Source organism: Schistocerca piceifrons, chromosome 6, assembly GCF_021461385.2.
Source record: "Schistocerca piceifrons isolate TAMUIC-IGC-003096 chromosome 6, iqSchPice1.1, whole genome shotgun sequence".
Lineage (NCBI taxonomy): Eukaryota > Metazoa > Arthropoda > Insecta > Orthoptera > Acrididae > Schistocerca > Schistocerca piceifrons.
This window is the reverse complement of record NC_060143.1, coordinates 126,275,500-126,300,597: the sequence shown is the minus strand read 5'-3', so window position 1 is coordinate 126,300,597 and position 25,098 is coordinate 126,275,500. Positions and strand designations below refer to the sequence as shown.

At 38.3% G+C, this 25,098-nt stretch overlaps 1 pseudogene; it reads right to left on the bottom strand.

The window, feature by feature from the left end:
* Positions 1 to 25,098, bottom strand: part of LOC124803181 — a 343,599-nt pseudogene that overhangs the window by 1,599 nt on the left and 316,902 nt on the right.

Below are 25,098 nucleotides of genomic sequence, written 5' to 3'. Positions count from 1 at the left end.
AGACAAGTTATAGACACTCAAAATAAATAAAAAAAATAATAAAAAAAGATGATGATGCACGACAAAAAAATCAATAGATGTGATGTACTATAGAGACAAACAAATTATTACAGTTTTAGAAAAATTGGATAATTTATTCAAGAGAAAGGGCATCACACACTGAGCAAGTCAGGCAGTTATCTGGTTCAGAATTGATTTACAGGAGTTGCTGGATCTCCTCCTGAGGGACACCACCTCAGATTTTGTCCAATTGGCATGTTAGATCATCAAAATGCTGAGCTGGTTAGAGGGTCCTGCACAGAATGCTCCAAACATTTTCAACAGGGGACAGATCCAGTGACCTTGCTAGCCAAGATAGGGTTTGGCAGGCATGAAGACAAGCAGTAGGGTAGCTCACCATGAATGGCAGCAAAGCATGGCTTAGAAAATCATCAATATACTTCTGTACTGTAAAGGTACCACTGATGACAACCAGAGGGTTCCTACTATGAAAAGAAATAACTGTCACTCCTGGTTGTTGAGCTGTAAGGTGGGTAACAGTCAGGTTGGTTTCTCATCACTGTCTGGGGCATCTCCAGACACAGTTCGCCCTAGAATCTCACTGACTGGGGTAGAATTATCTTCAGTAATGAGTTGTGCTTAGAATTTAGTCCCGATGACCAGTGAAGACATGTCTGGAGATGCCCTGGACAGTGGTGGGATACCAACCTGACTGTTGCCTGCCATATGGCCGCACAACCAGTAGTGATGGTCTTGGGTGCCATTTCTTTTCATAAAAGGACCCCTTTGGTTGTCATTCACAGCACCCTTACACCACATCAATATGTCCACAATATTCTAGGCTCCATTTAGTTGTCCTTGATGGTAAGCCATACTGGGCTTACATTTCAGCAAGATAATGCCCACCCACATGGTGAGAGTTTCAACTGCCTGTCTTCATGCTTGCAAACCCTATCTTAGCCAGCCAGGTCACTGGACCTGTCCCCTATCAAGAATGTTTGGAGCATTATGGGCAGGGCCCTCTAATCAGCTCAGCATTTTGATGATCTAATGGGCCAATTGGACAGAATTTGACACAATATCCCTCAGGATGACATCAAATAACTCTAACAATCAATTTCAAGCCAAATAGCTGTTTGCATAAGGGCCAGAGGGGGATCAACTTATTATTGACTTGCTTGATTTGTGAATCTCTTTCTCTTGAATACATCATTCAATTTTTCAGAAATTGTAATCATTTGTTTGTCCGTACATGTACAGCATGCCTACCAATTTCCATTGAATTATGATAATTCCTTAATGGTGCATCATTTTCTTCTTTTTTCTTCGAAAGTATCTCTATCTGTACTTTGCAGATCTCTACAAATTTCATGCCAAAATTTGTTTACAACTGTAACACAGAACTTCACAATTTCCTTATTCCATTATGAGTGGTGTGCAGAAGGAATTTCAAAACTGAACTGACAATACATGGCATAAGGTATAAATCAAAGATGGGAATAACATTGATAAGAAGCCCAAACAGGTCTTATTCCTTAGTATTATCACAGGGAAAACATAGGAACTGATACAGAAGTCTTTGATATTTTGGTGATAATTACCAGGAAACTGAACTAGATGTTCTAATCAAAGTGCTGGAATCAGCAAAGTCAACTATGATTCAGCTTCTCTCAGTAAAGAACAGATTTAACACATAGGTAAAGGCTCTGAGGCAAATGCACCCCAAAAGATAGTTATTTATTACACTGTAGCCTGTTACCTTTAATTTAAACAGCAGCCTGTATTCATTCTTACACAAACTATTACTATAAACAGCACTTTCTGGTATATATAAGTTCTCAGAAATTTACTACAGAACTGAAATTAGAAAGAAGCATTTCAGATATTTTCCAACTGAATTTAAACAATGCCAGTCAACATTTTTAGAACTGTTGACTCTGGATGATGTTTTACAAATGGATAGTAGACTTTAGATAGTGCCTCTAAATATTGGTTAACTCCATGTAGCAGAGATTTGGGAGTGTGGCTTCTAATTGGTACAGTTCTTAGAAGAAATCGTGAAGGACAACCTGAAAATTTGAACAAGAGAGATCAAGTACTTAGAAGTATTAGTTTTTAAAAGTTTTTTATTTATTAATAAAAAAATATTAGTTACATATTAATTACATATCCAGTACAGTATATTACATTAAAGATATTACAAGAAAAATTGTAAACCAATTTTTGTGTTTTGATGAGTCTCCTGAAAATTAAGTTAATGACTTGAAATTGTATGTTATGAAACAATAAACTTCTATTCTGTTCTAGTCAAGTTTATTTCTGACACTATTATGAAAAGGACAGATTGCCACTCACAATATAGTGGAGTTGTTGAGTCGCTCACAGGCACAACTAAAAGACTGCTAAACAAGTACACTTATGGCCAAAAGGTCTTCTTCTGAACTAGACAACATATATGCACACACATTCAGACAAATGCAACTCACACAAACATGACCACTGTCTCTGGCTGCTCAGACCAGACCTGTCTTTTTGTTGTACCAGTCTACAACTGATTAGTAAACCCATCCTTTTCATAATATTGTCATTTTTCCATCCTGGATTTTCCAAGTTTATTTTTGTTGCTTGAGATTCAGTTTGACAGTTTTTTCTCTTATGTGTAATACAAAGAACTAATAAAAACTAGTATTTTGAGATATAATTGAAGGGGACAAAGAATCAGTATAGCTTGCAGGACCCCAAAAATTTCACCACAGTGCTAACAGATTCACAACCTTCCCTTGTATTGAATCTACAAGCTGCCTCTGGTAAAAAATTATTGTACAATAATTATATTGGTTGTGGTAAATAGCATGGACCACAATCTCAGTCACACAACTAAAACTGATATCAATAACACAAATGAGAAGGCTCTCCAAAGAAGTGTGAAGAACATTACAAGTAGTCCTCCTCTGTTAGGCCTCTGATGAATACTTGGCAATAAAACAACTTTGGTATTTTTAACAATGTCCTTCCCCCCTTTACTTGATACCTTATGCCCTGTGTTATTAGAATATTTTTGTAATTTGTACTGCTCTCCACTCATGAGAATGAATGAAGAATTCTGTATAATGTTGTCTATTATGAAGTGTCGTGTGGTGTCTGGTGTGGTTTGTGGTTTTTGGTGTGCTGTAAAAAAAATCTATGGTGTGGTGTGTGGTCCATGGTGTGTGATGTGTAGTGTATGTGGTGTTTGGCTACAGAATTTTAAAAAAAAATATGTTGGAAGTTTAAAATTTTTACTGTGAAGAATGTTGTAACTGTGATGAAAATTATATGTTTCGAGAGTCTGTTGCTTTTTCTGCAAGAAGATCAATATCTCACAAAAGTACAAGGAACAAATGGGTATTATTTTCAAATCCTTTAACAATGCATGACATGATGTCAGCACCCTTTGCTTAGTGATCCACATGTTCATAATTATTTTATTTTGGAATACTAGTAGTCAGATGACATTTATTGAATTCCCCTGGAAGGTTATGCAATAATGAATAACGAACTCAAAATAACAGCTATACGTTATCATTCTGTTTTCCATATTCATGGCATCTGACAAATTACACATTGCATATGCTGAGCTATTTAATGTATTATATTGAATTTTGAGGAAGACTGACTGTGTATTTCATATTATTTTTGTTTTGTTATGATATGGTGACCTATTTGTTCTCTCTGTCTCTCTTTCTCTTTAGTTGTTTAGTGGATTCTGACTCTGTGTGACTGCACTATTTCCCAAAGACTTTCCCAGGTCAGAATCCATTACTTCTGTGATGCCATCAAATCATCTCATCCTTTGCTGTCCTCTCTTTCCTGTGCCTTTGGTCTTCCATAGCATTAAGGCTTCTGCCAGTGAACCATGTCTTCTCATGATGTGCCTAAAGTAGGTCAGTTCTTGTTTCAGTATCACACCTGCCAAGAAGCAGTCTTGTTTGTATTTGCTAAGATATTAACCTATTCATTCTCTTTGCAGTCCATGGAACCCTAAGGAGCTTTCTCTGACATCACATTTCAAAGGAGTCTATTCTATGATGTTTAGCCTTTTTATGGTCCAGGTCTCACATCCATACATCACAAATGGAAAGCTCATAGCCCTTACTACAGAGAACCTTTGTTGTTAGAGTTACGTCTCTAGTCCTCAAAACATTATCAAGGTTGGACATTGCCTATCTATCAAGTAACAGACATGTCTTGATTTCATGGCCGCTGTCAGGATCATCAGAGATAATTGAACATAGAAACTAATCCCATTATCTCTCTTCTTATTTTTTACAGGATCTTTATAGAGTTGCTGTCTCTGACCATTAGTCAAGAACAGAAAGACATGCAGAAATAAAAAATTGAAATCATCCTGTTATGCACTTGATTACATATGACCCCTAGGGACACATATGAATGTGCACTGTGTTGCTGAAGACTATAATGCTTTATCTAGCAGCAGAAGACAAATGACTATTGCGTATGGATAGCTCATTAGAAGGCAAGGTATCACTACAGTGTTGCATTCGCACAGCAAGCATGCCACCCATCTCACCATGTGAATACACCAGCCAATAATGTTCATCACGGATGGTATAAATACAGTTCTGTAATCAACTCCAATATTGTTGGTTACTATCATTACTGTACTACAGACCATTAAATAGCAATCTCACTTGGCACTTGGTTCTTCTCTCTGGTTGTGTTTCGGATAACATCTCTCTTTTTTTTTCTTGCCTTGTTGACATAACTGTGGTGAAGCTTTTGCTTTGCACCTCACTACTGCATAGGCTGCTTTGGGCTTGCACAAGTCTGAGTCTTGTCCACTCAGCCATGTTTAGCTCTACTATCACTTGGTATCATGTTCTCTTCTGCAGGCTGCCCTTTTGCAATGTGGCTTCACACATTCGCTCCTGGGTTCCGATGTGTGAGCTGATATCCAGCTACTCACAGATGTAGCAGCTCAATAGGGTAGAGGATTGCCTGTGAAAGGTTCAAGGGTCAAGTCTCAACTCAGTGTGCAGTTTTTATCTGCTGGGAAGTTTCAAAACAGCACACACTCTTCTGAAAAGTGAAAACTATGATTACTGGAAGAGTTATATCTCAAACTGTTTCCTTTAGAATACTGGTCAGAAGACTGTCTAGTATTTGTTTGTTGTTAACTGTAATCACATCACACATAACAAAGCTTCTAAACTCTTGGATCACAAAGACACATATGGCAAAGAACTCTGAAATTCACTTTTATGTAGAAAATGAAAGGTTGAAAACAGGCTGCTGAAGCAGAATGTAATAAAGGCATAGGGTATCAAAACAATGTCTCACAAGTAGGGACTCAAAGATATGAAACATATATCTGAGGTACACAATTATAAAGATGAAGAGGGGGTGAAAGAACAGATAACACAGATATTTGCAAGAATAGAGAAACATTTCATGTACCACTATAATGGATGAATTAATGTTGGTAGGCATCACTTTTAACAGTTAAACTGAGTCATACTTAGTTTGTCTTTACAGGGTGAATCAAAAAAATGTTTACAAATTGACTTGGCACACCACGCATACAACAAGGATCAATAATCATGTAGGAACCAGAGGTTGTAAATGCCATGAGAAACACGTCCAGGCATTGCAACCAGTGGACTACAACAATTACATGGTATTTGTGCAGTGGTTTCTGCAGGAATCCGCTGCAGACCAAAGCTTCACAGCAAGTGTCTTCTTCACCGATGAGGCTGTAATGAGGGTTCACAACCTGCATACATGGGCAGATGTGAACCCACATGCTACATGAACGTGTGCCTCACAATGCAAAATTATCCTTTATGTTTGGGCTGTCATCACTGGAGGCTGTTTAATTGGACTGTACATTATCTCAGACCAACTTGATGGTCGCACATATCTCATATTCTTGTGAAAGGTTCTGCCGGATATGCTGAATGATATTCCCATTCCTATTTGTCACCGCATTCAATTTCAGCATGACAGAGCCCCTGTGCATTTCTTCAGCAGGTGAGGATACACCAGCAGGCAACATTTTCCAACTGCTGGATTGGCTGTGATGGGCCAGCTGCATGGCCATCGTGGTCACCCAATCTATCCCCAATCCGTTTTCTCCTGTGGGAGTATCTGAAGGGCTTTGTGTACAAAACACTTGTTACATCACCCAAGGACCTAGTGGGCAGGATTGTTGCAGCTTCAGTGTCAGATGTGTCTTGATGTATCTGGACAAAATTTTATGAGCATCTCCTCTAGTGAGCATCCATTTATAACATGTGACTAAATAACTGTAGTGCCATTCAGTAGCCCCAGATTGCCTTTGCAAGCCCTGGTTCCTATGTGATTACTGATCCTTGATGTACACCTGATGTGCCATGTCAGTTTGTAAACATTTTTCTAAATCACTGTGTATAGTAAATATGCAACATTATTTTTGTTGATGTTTGTGGTGTAAAACCAAGTAGTTGTTTCTTGTCATGAAAAAGAGAACAGAGTACACCACCATAATCAGTGCAATAATTCTACCACCCTACTTCTTATCTTTGTCCACAAAGTGGCTGAACTAGATGCCTACTATGTTTTAACTTCATGTCATCACACAGCCTCTATATGAACAGAAAACAGAATATGTTGTGCATTGAACCATAAAGATCATTACATTCATCTCCAAAAGAAGAAAAAATTACAGTGCAAACATATTTCATCGTCATCATATTCATATTATAGAGGTATCATTGCATCTGTTTGCCATCAGATTTTAAATAATGATAGAAAAATTTGTCAGATCAAAAAGAATGACTGTACCGTTAGGGGAGACTGCTTGTGGTTTTACATTTACGGGAATAATGCCCTTTTCTCTTTAGTGCTGTAATTTCCTTGTTTACGCCTACCTGTGATTATAGTGTTGTCGTTATAATTATCTTCTTACACAATTCCTCACTGACTATCCCAATTATCTTACTACACAGTTCCTCACTGACTACCACAATCATCTTATTACAAAATTCCTCACTGACTACCATATCTATGTTAGTGACTGCATAGTTTCTCTTAATATTTTTAAGGTTATCTACTTGTTTCATTCAAGTAAGTGTAATTTGTATAGGCTATACATACACTTTGGAACTGAACCAGACCACCGACCATTTTCTTGACAGGCAATTATAGGCTGCCCTTCCATCATAAATTCAGGATTGCAATTGAACTGCACAACATCACCTGCCTTATACGGGCCAGATCCTTGAATATATCCATTTTCTGGTGTTGGTGGTGTATCACATTGTACCTCTGGAATAAAACGAGTAAGTCCAAGTGTGAATCACACAATTACATCATCTGAAAACAAACACTATAGTTAGGCACTTATTCTTGTTGCCATACTGCTTCTTTGTAATAAGAAGCCATCATGGAAATTTTGAAGGGATTTTTCACTCAGTATTTACCTTTTTGGATTGTAGCTGTTTTCTACAGAATGATTTGTTGTTTCTAAATTAAAATTATTGTGTACTTCTTGATACACATTATATACGGTATAATTTGATCTGCATAGAGAGCTCATGACATATCTTGTATAACACTGTCCACCAATGAAGCCAGTAACAGAATGACAACAAGAACAAAGCAACAGACTGTTTTAATTAAATATAACATGGCATAAATGATGAAGCTGAGATTGCTATACATAATCAGAAAAATTAATCTAGAGGGATAAATTCTGGGACATTCCTGCTGCAAGATAAAAATAATAAATGGAATGACTAACATATGTAATGATGAAACTGAAAAAAAAGTGCAGCATATGTTGTTACAGTACTTAAATTTTTACATGTCACTTTCACATGGAGTATGCTTGTTACCACCGAGGGCAAATGTCCATTCTACATAGTGGTTTTCTCGTGCACACAAGTCATTCACAAAGTTTTGTGCTGTGCTCATGAGAGGGCAAGCCTTCATTCTGTATTATCTCCTTTACTACCTTGACATGTTGGCATTGGGGTTGTCCAGTCACCACTGGGCAAGCAGACAGCTTCATGAGGACCCCTCAGTCCATAGCCCTGTGCACAGCTGAACACTGCTCGGCCCCCAACTTCTCTGCTCAGAATTGACACTCGTAAATGAGGATCTGTCAGATTTACCAGATCTGCGCACTCGATACCTGTGGACAAGAAATATATCCCATGTTAAGACACTTAAAAAAAAAAAATAAAATAAAATAAAAAATAAAAATTGTGCTCAGATACGGAAGAAGATGAGGTTGTGGGAACATAAAAATGCAGTAGAAGGCATAATGAACAGAGTATGTAAATACAGATAACTGGAATAATGATTTAGAAGAGGGAAAATGACACTGTTAAATGTAGCTGGTGCCTCCACAGACTGTGTAACTATTATAACCTTATACTCTGAGTGTGTATAATTAAACAGCGTGCATCTCCATGGCCGGCCTGAAGAGGCTGCCTCACACTGGCACAGACGGCACAGTGGTTTGTGGGCATTCTAGTATTGTGCTTGTGCAATGTTACAATAGCCACAAATGCAAAATTTGTAGGACTGAATATCAATTCTCAGTTGAAGTAGTGTGAACAAAAAAAGATACTTGCAAACAGTACATCAGCAATATGTTATGCCCTTGAGTCCTGTCATCAGTGTGTAACAGTACATTCAATTCTCAGCTAGGGCATTCTTTTCTAGGGATCAAATACACAAAATTTGAAAACAAATTTCAAACTGTAGAAAAGGGCCATAGGAATAATAACCAAAACTAATAGTTGAGCTCACTGTAAAGATCTGTTCAAAACACTGAGGATTTTACCTGCATTGTGTGAATTCACTTACCAAACAGTAGTACACACCAAAAATAACATTGATAATTACTGTACAAACACACTGTGCACGACCATGGAACAAAATCTTGTCTGAACTTACATTTATCAAGAAAGAATAAACATAAAATTCAAAACAGCATTTTCTACCAAGGAATAAAACTGTACAATAAATTATTTACAGTAATTAAAAAGTTGCTAAAACAATCTTAATCAAGAAAGCAGTTAAAAAGTACCTGTTAACCCTAACATTCTATACACTGAAGGATTACTTAAATAACACAGAGCAGGGGCTCGGAAAAATGTAACACAAATAATAATAATAACAGTAACAAAACATGTAACATTCCACATAATACTTTCACACTATATTTCTTTCCTTTTCTGGAAAGACTTATTCCCAAAGCTGTGTAATGTATAACGCTAACACCTTATCCTCTTTCTGAACTCAACATCTCACTCATTAAAGAAGGATGCTGACTCAGTTTTGTAAGTAAGAAATGGGAAGTTGCGGCACACAGAATCATTCTAACCTCAGCTGATAGTGTTTGTAGTGTTATAAAACAATGAGACTATAATGTGAGTAATGTGTGCAGTGACTGGAAATGACAAATGAATGAAAAGAGTGGCATCAGCTTTTTTCATTATTAAATAACTTATTTGTAAGCAGTACTGTTCACTAGGAGTAAACCAATGAGGCAGCACTGTTTCAAACAGACTGGCTTAGTGTTCAGCAGAGTGGAGGTTCCATTCTTCTTCCAGCTATTCTGATTTAGGTTTTCCACAGTTTCTTGAAATTATTTCAGACAAATGGTTCCTACTGTAGGGCCACAATCAACTACCTGTCTCATCCTTGTCATATTAGACCTGTAAGTCCATAAACATTAGTGAATTACTTGATTTTTGTTGTTCTTAAATTGTAATACCAAGACATGTGCAATATCCATGTAAAAGAGATCTATGGATAACTACTACTACTACTACTTTTGCTACAACTAGCTCGTAGCCTGGGATTCACTCCTCTAAGTTCTTGGAATCAAAAATTTGCCAAATGTGTTCAAGTATATTTCATTCATCATCGGATGTTTATTGGATGTTACCAGCATGGTTCTTTACTGACAAGGATGAGGGTCATACATAAGGCCTAATATTCTTTATTTCAGAGTCCAAGGAGAGGAACAAGGATACTGATGGAAAGGATAGTGAAATGTCAAGTATTTTGAATGGTCAGAAAACCGGCTGTTTAGACAAATTCTCATTTAGGAGCAGTAAATTTCAGAATTTGAGACACTTATTGATATAGTTGGAAGAGTATTTAAATAAATCATACAGGCTAAAGTAAAGATATGATAAGGGTGCCAGAAAAAAATACCTGATAGAAAGAAAATAATGTCATATGTTTGATCATAGAGAAATAGAGCATGGAGGAAATTCAGCTTACACTTTATAGTAAACAAGGAAAAAATAAAAAATTCAGATATGAATTACGTCTCACGCAGAATAAAAAGACTTGTTGTAAACATGTTAACCATTCAAATCTATTTATTAATTATGCTCAAACTTTGGCACAGAGAAAGATTTCTACGAAGAATTAAAGAATCTGATAAATGACAGCAAAACCCAATACAAACTGTTAATGTGGCATTTTAATAAAAAAGTGGGACAAAAACTGAAAAACTTCAGGTATGATATTTTAAACATGTTAACAGAAATGGCTGGGGTCCTACATTAGTAGAGTTCGCTGAGAGGTAAAATACACATTTGTCCTTAAAGCATTCATGCACAAAAAATAAAACAGATATTCAACCTGACAAGGACCAATCCTAACTAAATTTGAAATTGACTATATTTTATCAAACAATAACGTGAGGAACAAAATGGCTTTGGAAAAGGAAGATCATGTTGCAGCAAAATTTCTAATATCAAACCAGAGAGAATTTAATATAGAAAAACATATTGCCTTCATCAACTGCAATATAGCTTTTGACAAAGTCAACAGAAACAAATTATTACAAATTCTGGGAAATGATCATGTTCCCCAGCAATGCATCAGTAATACACTGCTGAGAAGAAAATAAAATAAAATAAAAAATTAGAACACCTGAAAGAGGACACTGATTTAGATCCAGTGATGGTGTATGCCACCTGGGGGATAGTAGATGTACTGATAATGGTTTCAATGTTGGTTCCCATCAGATAGTGTTGTGGCATATCTACTGGAGTGCCATCTGTGTCTACCCATTAAAAGGGAATACCCAGAGCCAGAAGGCTCAGTGTGGTGCTAAAGTGTGAAGCAAACAGGCAACCATGCTACGGAGACAAATACATGCTTCCTACAGTGAACTGAGTGAGTTTCAAAGACGTCAAATTGTGTTCTTCTGAGTCACAGGACGGTCCTTTCAGAGACTTTCCTGGCATCAGTGATAACGTGACCACTCCCACACTAATAGATGAGGCTTTTGATGTCTCCACAGCACTGATGCCCATCAGGATTGTCATATTGTAAGAGCAGCAGTGGCTGTTAAAGCACAGATAAAAGAGCTTGTGAGCCCATACATGTCAACAGAAACTGCTGTGATCCAGTTATTAGCAGTGGTACTATGGGCACACACATCTCTTAAAGCTAGTCTTCAACCCAGTCCACAGCACTGACACACACAGCTCAACTGCCGCCATCAGAGGATCACCTGAAAGATGGAATGGAGATTCTGCCTGCACACAGAGATGGTCGTTTGCATACACAACATAGACATTGTGAGTGCTGTCTCGTAGAGTGCATTGGTCCGAGACACACTGGCCCCACCTCATGCCTAATGGTCTGGGGTGTGATAAGCTACAACTCTCTTTCGCCTTTGGTGTTTCTGTAGCTCTTGGTACATGCAAGATGTTTTTATACCCATTCTTGCAACTGGAAGATGGTGTCTTGCGCCAACAGGATAATGCTCACTCATACATTTCCCATGAAACTCAACATGCTCTGCAAGATATGCAGCAACTTCCCTGGTCAGCACAATCACACACTTGTCTCCAACTGAGCATGTGTGGGATATGATGGACAAGAAGTGACTCCTGAGACTCATCAACCAACAACTCTTACGGAACTACACGAACAGGTCTGGCAGGCACAGCATAACATATCTCAGGACAGTATTCACCATCTGCACAATCAACTGGGTGCCAGTCAATGTCTGCATTGCCACTTGTGGAGGCTACACCATGTATTAATATGGGTGTTTAAGCATGGGTTGATACCTGGTACCTCAGAATGACTTGTACTATTGATCTGTAAATGTAATAATTTTATGTACTGCATATGCACTGCTGCCACAAAAAATATCAAGTGAACTGGAAACATCTAAAAAGTGTACTAATTTGTTTTCCAACTGTGTACATACAAAATTCACAGAACAAATTTAATCTGTGTCAAGAAAGAGAACAAATTTTCAGAATGGGGTAGAACACACGCAGAAGTACAACAAGATTGTGGCCTTTCACCATTCTTGTCCATTATTTATATGTGTAAAACCATTCAAAAGTGGAGACATATGTCACATGGCTTTATTCAAGTCAACAGAAACACACACACACACACACACACACACACACATTATGGCCATCTACAGGAAATACCAAGTTCAAAGTTAAGATCAGTTTGAAAAATAAAATTCTACAAAGAGTGAACACGTTCACATATTTAGACTATATGAGGTCTGTTAAAAAAGTTCTGGAACATTCGTAATTTTATGCCAATGGTGTGTTGGAGTGAAATGTGGTTGGCATCCCTGCACATGCCTGTGTTTAATATGTAACTGCCAGAAGTTTCATTGTTGTATATCCATCAGTTATTGTTCAGTGCTGTATTGAGTAGTAGTTTGCATTCAACATTTCATGAATTTTGAGATGGCAGAGTTAAAGGAGCAACACATCTGCATTAAATTTTGGATGAAACTCAAGAAAACCTTTACAGAGACACACCAAATGATGCAGAAAGCATATGGTGACAAGTGCTGAAGCCATACTCAGTGTTATGAATGGTTCACATGGTTTAAAAATGGCCAGACAGAACTTAAAGATGACCCTCATTCAGGACACCCTTCAACGTCTACCGACAATGTTTACGTCAGGAGCATCAATGAAATTGCGCATGCCAGTCAAAGACTGACTGTCCAAAGATTACAGAAGAATGTAACATTTCATTTGGATCACATCATCAAATCCGGACACAGCATTTTGAGTACATAGTGTTTCCGCCAAGTTTGTCCCATGGCTCATGAGTCACGACCAAAAAAACCTTGACCTCAGAGTCTGTGAAGAACTTGTGCTTTTGATCATGTAATTGAGAACAAGATGTTCCTTAAGAGACTCATAACTAGTGATGAGATGTGGGTGTATGGTTATGATGTTGAGAGCAAGGTTCAATCTGCACAGTGGTTCAGAAAAGGTTCTCCAAGACCAATAAAAGCACGTCAGGTTAGGTCAAATGTCAAAACCATGTTGATAGTTTCCTTTGACTTTAAAGGATTAGTTTATCATGAATTCGTGCCACAAGGACTAACTGCTACTCGATGGTACTATTTGGATGTGTTGCAACGCCTGTGAGTAAATGTGAGAAGTAAATGACCTGAAATGTGGCAAGACAATACATGGCTCTTGCTTCATGATAACGTAACCACACATTCATCCTTTTTGGTGCATGACTATTACACAAAAAACTAAATCAATGTGCTGCCTCATCCCCCATGCTCTCCAGACCTGGCCCCTGTGGATCTGTTTTTATTTCCAAAGTTGAAAACCCCATTGAAAGAACAAAGATTTGCAATGATAGACAAGATGAAAGAAAATTTGCAGACAGTGGTTTGCATGATCCAGCAAAAGGCTTACCAAGAATACTTCCAGAAGTGGAAATGGCATTGGGAGCAGTGGATCAATCATGGAGGAGAGTATTTCGAAGTACACCATGAACAATAAGTAAAAGGTAAGCGTAGAAATAGCCTATGAACAAGTCCGAGAATTTTTTGAACAGGCTTCATAAACTACTCTTTAGAAGAAACAGACCTATCTGAAAAATCCATCGGCTGCACAAAAATAAAGGGAGCCATGTTTATGATGAACCAATTACCTGAATGTGTGATTCATTTTAGGCAACATCTTTTAGGACAACACGATCCCATTTTCAAGTTCTTAAAATTAATTTGCCATTAGGCACAGTCAAAAATAATAAGCACATAACAAACACGCAATGTCAATCATATAAAACTCTCCAGTATACATATCATGGCGTAAAGTACATAATTACCAGCAGCACTTAACAATTATCCATGGTAGTGTTAAGTGCTACCAGTAATTATGAAAAAGTATAATGGAGAGTCTTACATATTGAACAATGCATGTTTGCTACTTCCTTACTATTTTTCACTGTGCCTAATGGCAAACTGATTTTAGGACTTTGAGAATGAGATCATGTCATCCTGAAATATGTTAAGTTAAATAAATCACACATTTGGACAACTGCAGTTGCCCACACTGATGCCATGATACAGTTGTACTATGCCTTCACAACAGAAAAATTGTAAAGTATTTGAAGACTTCTTTAAAAGTTTGTGTAGTTCACGAGATGAATCAGAAACACAGACAGTTGATACTGAAAATAATGACATTTCAGAAGTGAGCTAGATGAGGGGTTTAAAGATATCTGAGGTCTGAAAAAAAAATTAGAAATAGTAGAATATGCCTGTGACATTACTGGGACTGGATGTGCTGGGTGAGTACACATAAAGGACAGGTTTTGCACCTGGGTCTTCCACAGGTATACAACTGATATGGCAATATACTGGGAGTATGTGTGGCATCAGGGGGGACCAAGCCATTTTGCAGTTTGGGTGAGCAGTGTGAAACCACTTTGGGAGAGGAGGGAAGGATTTCTAGAACCAACTTCCTTATTTCTGGACATAACCAAAGATAGATGAAGCCCTGTTGGTAAGGATCTTGGATTTATTACACTCACTTCCCAATGCATTTTCACCCTAATGGTATTTGTTGCTGATAATAAAAATCAGCTGGACAGTGATTTCTGCAGTCATAATACAAGACACAAAAGTAATTTTCATGTAGACTTTGCCCCCTTGTGTAGGGTTCAGAATAGAGTTATATACTCTGCTGGGAAGATATTCAACACACTCCCAACTAATATAATGCAAGAAATTGGGAATTACTGACAACATACAAAACATACTTCATCAGCCACTCTCCCTACAAATTAACCGAATATATAGGTACAAGGATTGAAAGTTTCTGTTAAGTTTTGTGGGACGTAGCAGTGTTTCTTGTAAATCTGCTTAACAAGTTGTATCATACTGCAAATAGTGCTCAGTATTTACAGATGTAATTACAAATTTTCCTTGAAAAATACCTCTGTAACCAAGTAAACATTAAACTACCAATAGTAGATAACTGAGGAGGAGCCACATTTTTCAAACTAGGAGCTTTCTTTCTAATTTGTTTGACTGAAGATAGATAGCATAAGTATCAATAACAATAACTAGTGTAATAATAGTTTATTGTTATTACAGCATAAAGATTATGTTTTATGACTTTTTTCTTTTGTTAATGTACACCTTGACTCTTTACACATTTCTGCAGATTCTTCCTACTGATGGTATCTACAGAACATGGGCGAATGAATGAATTATGTGGTTGGGTTGTTCCATATTTTACGATGAGGCTACTTCTTTGCAGCTGATTTGTTGGGATGGCTGGAGAATTAGATGCATATGAGAATATGGCACATGACATCTATTTGTGAATTATTTGGTGGGTAGTGCCTGTTTATGAAGGCCTTACTAAAACCTGCGTCATACTGAACAAGTTATCGCTCAAATTGCAGATGTGGTAGCCAAAGGTGCCTGGACTAAATGGGAGAGATATTTTAGTGTGGAAGGAATGGCAGCTATCAAAGAGGAAACACATGATGAACGGTGGAATCTATATCAGGTTCTCATGGAATGAAGAGAAAGGTGAAGGGGAACACCAAGAAGCATGTCATGCTGAGCAGAAGGACCAGGTAAAATGGACAGAAGAGAAAGGGTTGAGATTGTGGAGGGATGAGGATAGTGTGTCTTGGTCCTGGGTATAGGTCAGGAGGATATCATCAATGAACCTGAATCAGACAAGGGATTTAGGATCTTGAGTGGCTAGGATGGTTTCCTTAAGATGTGTCACAGACAGGTTGTCATATGAGGGTGCCATGCAGGTGCCCATGACTCTGTCAGGGCTTTGTTTGCATATCTTCCCCTTAAAGGAGAAGTAATTGTGAGCAAAGATATAGTTGGTAAGATATACAAGGAAGGAGGGGTGAGGTGGTGGTACTGGAGTCAGCAAGTTTTTGGATAATGTAGTGCTTGATGGCAGCAAAGCTACAGGCATGGAGAATGTTGATGTATAGGGAGATGGTGTCAACAGTGACAAGCAAGGGTCCAAGGAGAAGGAGTGGAGATGATGAAGAAAGTAGTTTTGTTCCTTGATATAGGAATTCAGTCTGGAAAGAGAGGGGGAGTGTAACTGGGGTGAGCTGGAAGGTAGATGCATTCTTCAAACTTACGGATGTTCATCATGCCAAAACCACAACCAACAGAGATGCCGGAAGATAGTATGGACTTGACAGATCTACTGTGCGACACTGGGTGGCTTCAGAGGAAAAACTGAAGAACAAGAAAATCATTAAGGGGATCAGAATGTGGTAAATATCTGAACTTGAAGCTATTCTTTCCTATGTGCAAAATAAAGGGGAAAGACAGGATCCCTATGTCACAAGAAATAATCCAACAGGAGGCCTTGGAAATCGAAAGTGTCTTAAAAGTGCCATAAGGAGAATTCAGTTCGAGGACTGGTTGGTGTCAGCAGTTTATGCAGACAAATGGCCTTGCTCTCCAATGAAGTACACAAACAGAATCCAAGCAGATTTTGAGGATAAACTGGTTAACTTCCAGTTGTACATCAACCTGTTGCAAAAGTGTCAGTCATCAGACTGAAAATGCTGATGAAGTGCCAGTATCTTTTGTCGTGGTGTGCAACATTATAGTAGACATGAAGTGGCAAAAAGTATCCCATTAACAAGAACCAGGAATGAAATGAAAAAAAAAAGGATAACTGTGATGTTAGCTATTACATCTGAGGGGAGAAAGTTACCCTCTTAAGTCATTCTGAAGACAAAAACTATGCCCAAAGAAAACTTTCCTAAAGGCTTAGTATTTGCTGCCAAGGAAAGGGCAGGATGACAATGGAATTGATCACTGAATGGCCATTTATTGTTTGAAATCACAGTCCTAAGGCAGTGCTTGCTAAGAGACCTATGCTACTTTTTGATGCATTACATAAAAAATAAACTTGCTGCACAAAAGACAGACCTTATTGTAATGCCTTGAGCTATAACTTCAGAATTACAGGTGCTAGATGTAGCCATAAACAAGCTATTCAAAGAAAATCTTCAAAAAATGTATTCAGATTGGGTCCTGGAAGAAGACCATGCCCTTATACCATCTGGTAAGATTAAGGATCCATTAGTCACCAATGTGGGTAAGTGGATTCTTGTTTCATGTTTCTCCATGTCATCAGATTCAGTCATTGAAGGGTTCAAGAAATTCTGAATATCAAATGTGCTGGATGACAGTGAGGATGATGTACTGTTTGAAGAGAATGAAGAAAATTATGGGAGTGAGAGGAATGAAGTGAACACTGGTACTGTTGAGAGTGATTAAGACAAAATATGGTACCAGTACATTAGGTGAAAATCTGTAGAATCATATGTTACAATAAATTGGGCCAATTGGTACTTTGTATCAACCTTTTTAAGATGGCTGGTGGCTGAAATGTGTTGGGAATCAATAAAATATTTGTAGCTCAAACAAATGGTTTATTATAGCATATAACTGCAAATATGATCACTGGATTTCATTTTGCATCCATATAACATATTGTTGAAATACTAAATGATAGGCCACCTCAGATGATCTTGTCACTGCTCCTCCCACAAATGTAATTTCAGTGTCTCCACAGCAGCCCACAGTTTCATTCTGGTGCACTAGTGTGGGAAGAACATGCAGGAGGCACTTCAAGTGGGCAGTACCCCCAGGGGAGATCACTAGAGAAGGCAGTTTCCAAAGTCACCAGTAACCAGCTGCACTCTGTCTGATTATGCCAACCACCACCACTCTACCATGCCACCAAGTGGACCATGACAATCACCACCACCACCACCATGACCACAACTGCTACTGCTGCTGCCACCATCAGCACAGCCCTTGCAACCACTAGCAGACATCCTGCATGCTAGACAGCTCATAATCTCAAGAGAAACAGAGGCATCTACCATGCCCATGCCACTGCAGCCAGATCCACGTGTTTGGTGGCTGCCTACACTGAAGACAATATCACAGAGATGCCATTGTGTGTCTAACATCCAGGCAATCACAGCACCTTTCAGTACTTCTGTCAATCCTAAGGTGTGGCAACACAAATGCTGCCAGAGACCCATACATCAGTCCAGTTGGACAGCTCCATAAGTCCAGTAGGGCAGCCTCCTCAGTCTCACCACAGACCATGAGAGTTCCAGGCTCTATACCACCTGGCAGCAATAACAGTGACATACAACAGAAAATGAAAACTGGCTAGTTGATAGTGCTGCCAGTTCCTACAGCTCACAACCAAAATGCATCAAACAAGACATGATACGGGTCATGGTTCTTATGTTACACCACTGCACATAAGAGGTGGACTGCATACTGGCCACAGTGACTTGCTAATACTGATTTGGCTTTGTCATTATGCTCTTGGTTTGATCTAGTTATGACAGAATATGCTGCACTCATTTTTGTTTGTGAACACTTTTCAGAATCTCACTGTGTTTGCTATAGATGATTGTTCAGGGTACTACCTGACTGCCCATCAGTACTTCCCACTTTTGTGAGCATCCCAATCAGCACATTGATCATTCAGTACCCACTGTATTTGTGCCTTGTACAAATATTGTATATGATCAATCAATAACTGTTCATACAGTTACAAAATAATGAACTTCTACCACAGAGGAAAAGATCGGAATTACACTAACTGAAGCTTAGTCCAGGAGGTTGGCAAAATGACAGGATGTGCAGAAAGCAAGTTTCCATCTCTGGATTTCAGAAAAACCATTGTTGGGTGGTAGGGTGTAAACAGTCCATCAGGAAAAACTTGAGTCACATGTACCACAACCTGAGAAACTGGGTACTCGATTCCCAAGGCAGGCAGTTACTCTGTGTCTATTTAGGCATTCAACTGATCATGCAGGAACACAGTTCATAAATAATATGAATCGTCTGACATGTTACGTGTCTTTAATGTTGTAAGATATACCACAGTTCGAGCTGGAGTACATGATAGTGAGTGGTTGTGTAAGGCATGCTTTGCGGTGGGAACAGTTACAGTGTTAGGAAACAGCAATAATGATCAGTGAATGCCATTTGGTTTGACAGGGACTTTTGGAGAGACTATTTCATCTCAGGGTTTGACCTGAGAAATCTCAGCAGAATAATCCATTGAGTCATTTGAAACCTGGGTGGTACTATGTTAAAATAAGGTTGCTTCTGAATTTGCTAAATTGGTCCAAAAGATAATTGCCCAGGAGATTTGTTTGTGTACATGATCAGGGGGGTGGCTGTGACAGATTACTAGTACAGGTTTTAAGGCACTTGCTGTTGGACCAGGTATGTTTATCAGGGATGTTTAGGCTGTAAGTTAGGAACTGTTTGATACAGAAAGGCAACATCTAGGAATGTGGCTTTGGTTATGAAGGAAACCATGAAATAAATTGATAAAAAGAGTTAAGTTGTTGCTTTTACTCCAAGTTCAAGCCACATGAGATACCACGAGGGGCCTAGGATTTTTATGATTTTCAGCAGCATTATTTTTAGATGATGAAATTTCCCTTTCAAATAGCCAGTCCAGATTGGCATAGTTGTGAACAATTTTGGATAAATTTGATAGAAGAGTGGCAATGCTGCAGACATCACTGTTGAGTTTAATGAGGCTGGTCATCTGGTCAGTAGGATATGTGCCTTAGCCTATCTGTGGAAGTTGTTGAGCAAAATGTGCTGTTGTTTCGTCTTTCGATAGTTCAATTCTCATATTTTTTGTTCATCACAGTACTTGTATGTGTGGCCAGAGATGTGATCTTTTTTAAGCATGGACTGATCTCATCTACTGATACAGACTTGGGGATAACTGGAAGTGTTTGGCAAAAATCTCCTGAGAGTATGAGGAAAGCTCCTTCCTCCCTTTCAGAGTTTCCTCACAAGTCTTTTAATGTTCTGTCCATGGTTTTGAGTGATTTTTTATGTGCCATTGTGCATTCATCCCAGAAGATAATTTTAGTTTGCTTTAGAAGTTCACCCCACCCAGATGCTCTTGAGATTTTACATACTGGGAATTGTTCTTTGGCTGTATTCAACAGTAGTTGTAGGGTGGAACTGACAGTTCGTCCCTGTTCCATATGTGTGACTGCAATGCCAGATGATGCCAGTACAAGTGTGATGTGTTGTTTAGCATGTATTTCCGCCAGCAATAGATTTATTAGAAATGTTTTCCTGGTGCCATCTGATGCATCAAAGTAAATAATTCCACCAGTGTTGTTGTCAATCTGGTCCATGATAACATTGTAAATTTCTTTTGATTGTTACTGACTAGTGGTTTGTTGTGAGCAATGTATTGAAGTAGTTCATTGATTTTATAGCTTTTTTTCTTAGTAATTTCAATGTTTAGCACACTGATAGCATCTCATCATGGTGTTTTCATTGTTATACTAAGGTCTGGTTGTTTATTGCTAACCATTTATCTTCTAAGTGCATGAGTGTTTAATTGAAGATGTCATCGTTGAATGCAATGGCCAGTTCAGGATGAGCTTGTTGGAGTTGGTGCAGAATGAATCATGCAAACTCTTTGAAGGAGTCCCACAGCTATTTTAGATTTGATAGTTTACATGTTGTTAGAAGTATGGCAAATAAGCCTCTCATTTGTTCAGCTAAGGCTGTGAGTGAGGCTTCTTGTAGTGTTAATCCCCAGTATTTGTAGGTTTCCAGTAGTCCTAAGCCTTGAAATGCATCTCTGTATACCTGGCAAAAGCAGCCATCAACAGTCTTTAGATCTGTGAAACTTATTGGTCCCCATATTTTATGTAGCAACATCCAGAGGTAGAAACATTCAGCCTTGTTCAGATGTACAGCATATACCTGGCCTAGTGTGCCAGTTTTCATAATTCCTGGATGATCTTCTACTGGAATTCCTTGTTTATGTTGCTGAAAGATTTTTCCTGTTGTTCCACAAACATTTGGTTGACATGTAGTAATGTTGCAAATGGATCTGTTTAGCACAGTTGATAAAAAAGCCATTAATGTTGTGTTCTGAGGTGGTTTTCTTGTAGTTTTCCTGGCAGTGTCTTTTGTGAAGTAAACCCTCTGTCCATTCTCCAAATGTACTGCTAGATGTTGCACAGTTGGTTCATGCTTGTGTATAGGAAATGCAAAAATCCAATATGCTGCTTCATTAGTGCTGATATCTCTTCCTATTTGGCACCTGATGATCTTGTTGTTTCTGTTTTGCTATTCACTGTCTTTGGCTATTTGAAATACTGCCTGCCACTGCCTTTGTTCACACACTTACATATTTGATGGATTTCACCGAATTGCAGTATTCTACATTTATGTGCACTTGGAACATTTTGGAAAGTAGTGTGTTATGTGATATTACCACTGGTTATCTATTTCTAGTTTGTTGCTGCCTTGTATTCATATTTTTGCTGTGAAGCCACCATTTTTGGGTGTTCATCTTCTGTATTTGGGATAGCCACCAACTTCAGTTTGTGTGTCATCCAAATATGGTTTTGGGTACAGTTTGTGTGTCATCCAAATATGGTTTTGGGTACTTTTATGTAAATTTTCCATCACTTGTGCATGGCGAACTGGGGTTTAATGGCTTGCGAGGTCCACTGAATCATGTGTTTTACTACTATGTTGTACAGCTTCGGATCTTCTTGTGGGTTGGGAAATTCAGCTGGCATGATTTTGTTGACATCCTTGGGATGAATTTTCTCACGTAGCCATATGGGATTGTTTGAGTGAGGCAATCATTGGTTTTGCCATTCGATTGTGTACATCCAGCATCTAATGGTTTCAAAGATGTGGCATTTTGTGATGATTTCAATAAATCTCATTTGTTTTTGTCGGACCTCTCAGGCTGTTATGTTGTGTCAATGGATGGGGGCTTGTCTGTGTGACTTCCTGTGTATGATGAAGGTAAGATTACCATTGTTCCAATGAAGTCAGTGTTTCCACCATTTATGATTGAGTCTCAAAGGTGGATGAATTCTTCTGCAGGTAGTTTCTTGTGATTCAGTCTTATGTAAAGCATCTGTTCCACTTCTATTTTTGCTTACATATCTACCAGGAATTGTTGGAATAGATGGTGGGTGTTGAGAATGTGGTTGTATGTTTAATTATCTCTTATCATTAAGCGGTAAGCTTAAGTGACTTTTTTGTTTATTTCTAAGCCAGTTTCAGGTTGGTTTTGTTTCACACTGAAATGATATCCATCCTCTCCATGTAGAAATATTAATGTATATTGGAGGGCATCATATGAATGGTGTTTCTCTGCAAAGTGTTGTAGTCCTTCTCTTCTTTGCTGTGCAATTATGTCGCGGCTTGTGTTTTCACTGTCCACAATTATAATAGTGACTTTGTCTATCTGAGGTACATTAAATCGACATCTATATTCTCCATGTGGTCTTTTGTCAGCTCGAATTATAACTTTATAGTCATCAGAAATCACTGGGTCTTGTGCTGTATTGAATATGTGAATCAGTTGACTGTATTCATATAAGATCCTCTGTACATCTCAGACAACTTCTCATCTCAGTCCACTGATACCTCTGCATCGCCGATCAGTTTCTATTAATTCATTTCTGATGAAATATACTCGCAGAAATTTATGGTCTTCATTGGGTAATGGTAGTAATGATCCCATGTTGTGATAGATTTGTCCTTGGATGGAAAAAACATAATCGATTTCACCTCTGTTAGAGTTGATCAAACTGACACTGAAAGAAGTCATCTGGAGAAACTGTTTTGATTCTGGAGTCTCCCTGCACATGTAATGTAAAAAATCCTGCAGATGTGCTTCCAGTGGTAGTATTCAATTTTTTCCATTCATGCAGCAGAATGCTGGTGTTTCTCTACTGAATTTTTGCACATTGTGAACTTGGCAGATGTTATCCATATTTTTGCTTACAACATGTTTGTGTTTGTTATATTCTTTTGTCAGGTCATAATGGAATGCTTCATTGCTAGGTTGTACTGTTTATGTGTACTCTTCTGCACTTTTCGTAGGGCGATATTTTCATGGCTGTCTCGAGTTCACAGTCCTTTATTATAAGATTGTGTCACAATTTTTAATTTTTCAATCCATTTGTTTAATTGTTCTTTGGTTCCTCTGCTTGTCACAGTGCTTATTCTTGTTTGTTGGGAACCTAAACATGCTTCGGGCCCTTCGTCTGTGTCATTTGCTCACTGTTGTTTTTGTTTTCGCCATTTTGCTTCAAAACTGGCAAGATCTCCTCCTCTTTTACATTTGAGTGTTGTCTAAAATGTAAACCAAATCAACTTTTTATTAACAAATATGGTAAGAACACTTTACACACTTTTGACACTTTATTTTCGATTTACTTTCAGTCACTGTATCACTTTGACTACTCACACTACACTGTTTGTTTTTATTCACTCACTGCACTACTTTTCAGTTCCTCCCTTCATCACTGAGAAGTAACTGATGTTCGAACCCACAACGGGTCTTGCTTTATATACACCCACCAATGGGTAGCCCCACCTGTGGCAAATTTCAGAGCATACCAAAAGGTTTTCCAGAATATTCCACAATATTTGAGAGTGTTTTGGAATATTCCAAATGATCTGGATTTTCCTGAATATTCTGGAATCTTCCAGAATGTTACAAACTATTCCCAAACATCCCAGATCATTGTGGAACATTCCAGAATATTCTGGAATGTTGTGGAATGCACTCAAGTACTCTCAAATGTTCTGCAATGTTCTCAAATGTTCTAGAATATTCTAGTAATTTCTAGAGGGCAAAACTTTTCAGCCCTTATATCTTCAAAAGTACACTCTTCCAGTAAAAATGGGAACCTTCTTCAGGGATGGGGAATAGAAGGCTACCACACCATATAGCTCCTCTGATTGTACTGGGACTCATTTCTGAGTTTTTGCAGTACGCACATTGTACATGAGCAGTACCGGCTCACATCAATCAATTGACCACAAGATTGCAATAGTGATTCATGATCTTTGGTGTTTCTCCACGCAAGGAGCTTTGACCAGCATGAAGGCTGACAGTTCGAATTTGCAGACTGAATTGGAAGAAGCTCTTGTGGAGTGTGAGGCTGGTTTACTTCTGCTGCCTGGAGGTGATATTAAATGGCTTTTACAGAGCACAGACCTCATCCCATGAAGAAGGTGTTTTGTGTTGACTTTGGTGGCTTGGGACTCTGGAAATTTGCCTGTGCCAAGCGTGTGGAGATTTTGAGAGCCATTTTGCTACTGATTCATTTTTCGTTAGGCTCTTTCTGTGGCTTCTGTGGATTGTTTTGTTAAAGTCGTAGTCCTGCAACTACTTTCTCCTTCCTGGAAGGTCTGTTGTGCTTGATGTTTATAGGCGTTCACTCTGAACTGAGCTTTACCTTACTGGAAGCAACTCTGTTTCATTACATAGATTAGTCACAACTGTTTGTGAAATGTGTGAAAGTCTCACGGTCTGTGTTACGTATTTAGTGGGGTTACATTAATCAGACCTTCTTATTAAATTGATCATATTTCTGGTGGCTTACCATGGACTGTGTTGTGGGCTGAATTGTGTGTTGTTGTTCTTTTTAAATACAGTGAAGTCTAACTTAATCAGACTGCCTTTCACTGTAATCGTTTTAGTTAAGGATTTACAAAACATTTTTGTGGGGTTAGTCTAATTTAATCACAGTGTCTTTTCGTTTTAATCACTTCAGGTAAGCATTCGTGAAACTTTTTAGTGGGGTCAGCCTGATTTAATCAGAGCACCTTCACTCTGTAGTGATTTAGTTAAGTTGTTGTAACAAATTTTTGGGTGTTGTTAGTTGACCCACCCTGAGATTTTCTGTGGTAAATTCTGCTAAAATAAGAATGTACTGTTCCAC